The sequence below is a fragment of the Leptidea sinapis genome, chromosome 45 (assembly GCF_905404315.1).
Source record: "Leptidea sinapis chromosome 45, ilLepSina1.1, whole genome shotgun sequence".
Classification (NCBI taxonomy): domain Eukaryota; kingdom Metazoa; phylum Arthropoda; class Insecta; order Lepidoptera; family Pieridae; genus Leptidea; species Leptidea sinapis.
Window position 1 is genome coordinate 8,856,421 of NC_066309.1, and position 5,834 is coordinate 8,862,254.

Sequence of the window (5,834 nt, forward strand, 5' to 3'; positions counted from 1 at the left end):
ACAAAATTTAAGATTACACACTTTTACAGGGCACTGTCACATAACAAACAATTTCAGACATGTGTTTTATAAAAACTTTGAAACAATATAGTCTGATAGGTCACGTTTAAATGTTTTTAGTGACCTAATCTTTTTGAGAGATGAAGGTAGACTATTAAAAAGTGGTGCGCCCTCGTAAATAAACATACGCTTGCCGTAATTTGTTCTTGTCTTAGGTAGTATCAAGTAGCTGGCTCGTCTCGTGCTGCGTTTAGACGTTTACATGTTTAGTTTGGGTGAGTAAGATTGATGTATGATAAGAATTTTGATTTGATTTGAAATATATTTTTTTTTGGAGATTTTTTATTTGGTTTCGGAGGGAAAATGAAATGTACGTGTCGCGCGTTTATTACTGAACATTATCGTACTCGTTATTAATAAAGTAAAAAAAAAAAAAAAAAAAAAAAAAAAAAAAAAAAACGATTTTTTCTTCGAAGCCGCAATGCATATTCAATATTATGTTATTAATAAATAGTAAAATCAAATCAAAATCACTTTATTCACATATCAGAGAGTTTACACGTTCATATCGTTCGCGTGCACCACACATACGGCAGTCGGCGTCGAGAGTCGAGTCCGTAGCGAACGGTTCGCGACGCCGAATTCAACGCCGCTCAAGTTTTTTCTTGTAAAAAGAGTGAAAAACGCACGCGACAAAAATACAAAAACGCGCACAACACCAACCACCCCCAGCCACAACAACTGCTGCTGTTTTATTATTCTCGTCGTCGTCATCGTCATTCATATTTTATTTAATATATATTTATATTTGAGTAAGTTTGTGAATGCGCGCGATGATAACGACGATGATATAATAACAATACGGTTGTTGGTACTCTCGGGGCAGAGAGCTGGTGTGTCTGTGTCTGTGTTTGTGTCGCGCGTTGTTTTATATGTTCTTTTTTTACAATATAAAAAATGAGACAGACTCACCGCGCTGTGTCGATCGAGCGTTTTCGAGTTTCCCTATGCGGATGATATTTGATTTGGTGATTTGAAAGGTTTTTTGTGATTTCGTTTCTCATAATTCCTCTCTTCACTCTCTCTACAGTATCATACGCTGCGGCGATCCTCGTCACGTTGAAAGCGATCGTGTAAATTTTTTGCGCGCACCAAGACGCCGACTGGGCTTCGACGGTTTCCCTCTGTTAAGATTTTTAACGTGAGGGCCCGCAAGCCGGAACGCGTCGCGCATTTCACGCGTGCGAGACGTTCACGCTCCTCTCAAGCACCGGGCGTCGATCCGATTTGTGATCACGACGTGTACCGATATTAATACGTTGATACCGCTTCTATTGCGTGTCATCATTTTTATTATTACCCGAAGGGACTCTCGTTACTGAACTTTCATAACATACAATCGGCCCATCGCCGATTTATGATTCGTTCAACGCGCACCGTATGCCTTTGAGATATATAGTATACAGTGCGCGAACGGATATCTCACGATATGTTCAAGATGTCATAGTCGCGACGCCCTAAGGGGAGATCGCGACGCATGACGCGCTGAGCGCGACAACAATCGTTGTTTGCAGCAGCTCCCTGGTTGATCCTGCCAGTAGTTATATGCTTGTCTCAAAGATTAAGCCATGCATGTCTCAGTGCAAGCCGTATTAAGGCGATACCGCGAATGGCTCAATATATCAGTTTTGGTTCCTTAGATCTTACTCAGTTACTTGGATAACTGTGGTAATTCTAGAGCTAATACATGCAATCAGAGCTCTGACCAGTGATGGGATGAGTGCTTTTATTAGATCAAAACCAATCGACGGAGGGCCTCGCGTCCGAAGTCGTTAATTTTGATGAATCTGGATAACTTTTGCCGATCGCATGGTCCAGTACCGGCGACGCATCTTTCAAATGTCTGCCTTATCAACTTTCGATGGTAGTTTCTGCGACTACCATGGTTGTCACGGGTAACGGGGAATCAGGGTTCGATTCCGGAGAGGGAGCCTGAGAAACGGCTACCACATCCAAGGAAGGCAGCAGGCGCGCAAATTACCCACTCCCGGCACGGGGAGGTAGTGACGAAAAATAACGATACGGGACTCTTACGAGGCCTCGTAATCGGAATGAGTACACTTTAAATATTTTAACGAGGAACAATTGGAGGGCAAGTCTGGTGCCAGCAGCCGCGGTAATTCCAGCTCCAATAGCGTATACTAAAATTGTTGCGGTTAAAAAGCTCGTAGTTGCATTTGTGCGCCGCGCTGTCGGTGCATCGCATCCGCGGTGATACTGACACGTCTGCGGAGCATATCGTCGGTGAGCCGGCGGTAAAACGCCGGTTCAATATCAAAATCCTATCGCGGTGCTCTTCAGTGAGTGTCGAGATGGGCCGACAATTTTACTTTGAACAAATTAGAGTGCTCAAAGCGGGCTCAAAATGCCGCTTGAATATTTCGTGCATGGAATAATAGAATATGATCTCGGTTCTATTTTGTTGGTTTTCAGAACTCCGAGGTAATGATTAATAGGGATAACTGGGGGCATTCGTATTGCGACGTTAGAGGTGAAATTCTTGGATCGTCGCAAGACGAACATCAGCGAAAGCATTTGCCAAAGGTGTTTTCATCAATCAAGAACGAAAGTTAGAGGTTCGAAGGCGATTAGATACCGCCCTAGTTCTAACCGTAAATATGTCATCTAGCGATCCGCCGACGTTACTACAATGGCTCGGCGGGCAGCTTCCGGGAAACCAAAGATTTTGGACTCCGGGGGGAGTATGGTTGCAAAGCTGAAACTTAAAGGAATTGACGGAAGGGCACCACCAGGAGTGGAGCCTGCGGCTTAATTTGACTCAACACGGGAAATCTCACCAGGCCCGGACACCGGAAGGATTGACAGATTAACAGCTCTTTCTTGATTCGGTGGGTGGTGGTGCATGGCCGTTCTTAGTTGGTGGAGCGATTTGTCTGGTTAATTCCGGTAACGAACGAGACTCTAGCCTGCTAAATAGGCGTCGTCATTTAGGTGTGCGCGGCTTCAGGGTCGCGCAACTCACTGGCGGCGTATTAAAATTCTTCTTAGAGGGACCGGCGGCTTCGAGCCGCACGAGATTGAGCAATAACAGGTCTGTGATGCCCTTAGATGTCCTGGGCCGCACGCGCGCTACACTGAAGGAATCAACATGTTCTCCCTGGCCTAGAGGCCCGGGCAACCCGTTGAAACTCCTTCGTGCTGGGGATTGGGGTTTGCAATTATCCCCCATAAACGAGGAATTCCTAGTAAGCGCGAGTCATAAGCTCGCGTTGATTACGTCCCTGCCCTTTGTACACACCGCCCGTCGCTACTACCGATTGAATGATTTAGTGAGGTCTTCGGACCGACACGCGGTGGCTTCGCGGCCGTCGGCGTTGCTGGGAAGTTGACCAAACTTGATCATTTAGAGGAAGTAAAAGTCGTAACAAGGTTTCCGTAGGGGAACCTGCGGAAGGATCATTAACGTGTAACGGTCGCGTGCGCGAGCGTTGTCGCCGACACGCTTCGCTCACAGCCGACTGTTGACGATGATAACTTCAATCACGTGTCAATCACTGATTATTTTCGCGCTCGCGATGTGCTCTCTGTGCTACGTTGTCGCGTTTGCCGCGCGCGCGCTGACATCTCCCGCCGCATGTGGGGGGTGTCCGGCACGACGTCTCCGGCACGACGCTTCGGCGGGCGCGGTTCGCATGTACGCGACGCGCGTGCGTCTCGCGACGCGCTCATGTCGAGTGCGAAGCGAGTCGAGATCACGACGTACGCGCAATGCGTGCGTCACATAATATTTTGTTACACACAGAGATCGTTCACGTATTTTCTAAATATAAAAAACTATTACCCTGAACGGTGGATCACTTGGCTCGCGGGTCGATGAAGAACGCAGTTAACTGCGCGTCATAGTGTGAACTGCAGGACACATTTGAACATCGACATTTCGAACGCACATTGCGGTCCGTGGAGAAATATCCAGGACCACTCCTGTCTGGGGGCGGCTGCATAAAAGAATACGACGACGCCGTCGCTGTATGCTGACAACACTGTTTGCGCGCCTAAAAAACGTGTAAAACGAGTGACGGTCTTCGGGCCGGGCTCGGGTAAACCCCGCCGGTTTTCCGGGGCCCGCTCGATCCGTTCGAAAATGTAAATAAGCCGCAACGCGTGGTGCTGCTCGCGTGCAACGCCGTCTCCGCCTCACGCCCGACGTGGGTCACGGAGACGGGCGCGGTACCGGGGCGCGCTCGTTCGCTGTCACACGCGGATATCTCGTGATTAATTTTAATTAATCTATGCAGAGCTCTCTATGTGAACGGCGTGCGTGGCTGCGCCTTCGGTTCGCGTCCCGTGCGCTGCACGTGTTATTTCGGCCCGACGTGAGCGTGCAAACGAGTAGGCGGACTCGACGTCCGAAGGGCGCTTCGATCGCGGTACGTGCGCGGGTCGACGATACGTCGTTGAGACTTATTGGCGGCGCGCGCACGACGGTGTCGCTGCGCTGACGGATATCGTGTCTGCCTCATACTTTTTATCGTTGGCCTCAGATCAGGGAGGATCACCCGCCGAATTTAAGCATATTAGTAAGCGGAGGAAAAGAAACTAACCAGGATTCCCTCAGTAGCGGCGAGCGAACAGGGATAAGCCCAGCGCCGAATCCCGCGGTCGTCACGGTCGCGGGACATGTGGTGTTAGGGAGGTTCCGCTTTCTCGCGGTCGCCGCTCCCGTCCAAGTTCGTCTTGAACGGGGCCGTTTTCCCATAGAGGGTGCCAGGCCCGTAGCGACGGAGCGAGTCCGCGAGAGGGACTCTCCTCAGAGTCGGGTTGCTTGAGAGTGCAGCCCTAAGTGGGTGGTAAACTCCATCTAAGGCTAAATATAACCGCGAGACCGATAGCGAACAAGTACCGTGAGGGAAAGTTGAAAAGAACTTTGAAGAGAGAGTTCAAGAGTACGTGAAACCGTTCAGGGGTAAACCTGCGAAACTCGAATGAACGAACGGAGAGATTCATCGTCACTCCGGGGCGTACGGCGGCGTGCCGCGATGTGCGCGAGACTCGTGCTCGCGTTCACCGGTCGCCGCCGTTGACGCACCCGGACGGCGTGCACTTCTCTCTAGTACACATTATGCATCGCGACCCGTTCGTCTGTTCGGCCTAAGCGTTGTCCGGGAGCCGGGCGGCTGCGCGTTCACGCGCACAGCCGTCCGACCGTGACGATCGCCGGCCGGCGGCGGACGGTACTTGTCATGAAACGCGCACGCGTCTCCATCCGGGGACGCGTCCGGCCCGACGCGAGCGAGAGTCGTCGTCGACATCCTGCCCTTGTGCGGATGCTGACGCGACGCCGCTGTCGTCGCAGCCGTGTAGTCTCGGACTGTGCGCGTATCAGTCGGCGATGTTACTGTTTCGGGCACTCGCAGGACCCGTCTTGAAACACGGACCAAGGAGTCTAGCATGTGTGCGAGTCATTGAGTTATGAATTCAAACAGACAAAACTGAAAGGCGCAACGAAAGTGAAGGCGCGCGCTTGTCGCGCGCTCAGGGAGGATGGAGCGTCGGTCGTCAAAAATCGATCTCTCGCACTCCCGAGGCGTCTCGTTTCCAATCAGCGAATGCGGGCGCGCTCTGAGCACAGATGCTGGGACCCGAAAGATGGTGAACTATGCCTGGTCAGGTCGAAGTCAGGGGAAACCCTGATGGAGGACCGTAGCGATTCTGACGTGCAAATCGATCGTCGGAACTGGGTATAGGGGCGAAAGACTAATCGAACCATCTAGTAGCTGGTTCCGTCCGAAGTTTCCCTCAGGATAGCTGGCGTC

The 5,834-nt window shown here is 50.6% G+C and overlaps 2 non-coding genes and 1 pseudogene across 2 annotated transcripts; all 3 read left to right on the plus strand.

The window, feature by feature from the left end:
- Nucleotides 1-1,578: 1,578 nt before the first annotated feature.
- LOC126977653 (small subunit ribosomal RNA) lies at nt 1,579-3,483 on the plus strand. The gene has a single exon (XR_007732328.1). It is a non-coding gene; the product is annotated as a small subunit ribosomal RNA (ribosomal RNA).
- Nucleotides 3,484-3,859: 376 nt separating this feature from the next.
- Nucleotides 3,860-4,016, plus strand: LOC126977595 (5.8S ribosomal RNA). Its single transcript, XR_007732269.1, has one exon. It is a non-coding gene; the product is annotated as a 5.8S ribosomal RNA (ribosomal RNA).
- Nucleotides 4,017-4,553: 537 nt separating this feature from the next.
- Nucleotides 4,554-5,834, plus strand: part of LOC126977737 (large subunit ribosomal RNA) — a 5,293-nt pseudogene continuing 4,012 nt past the window's right edge.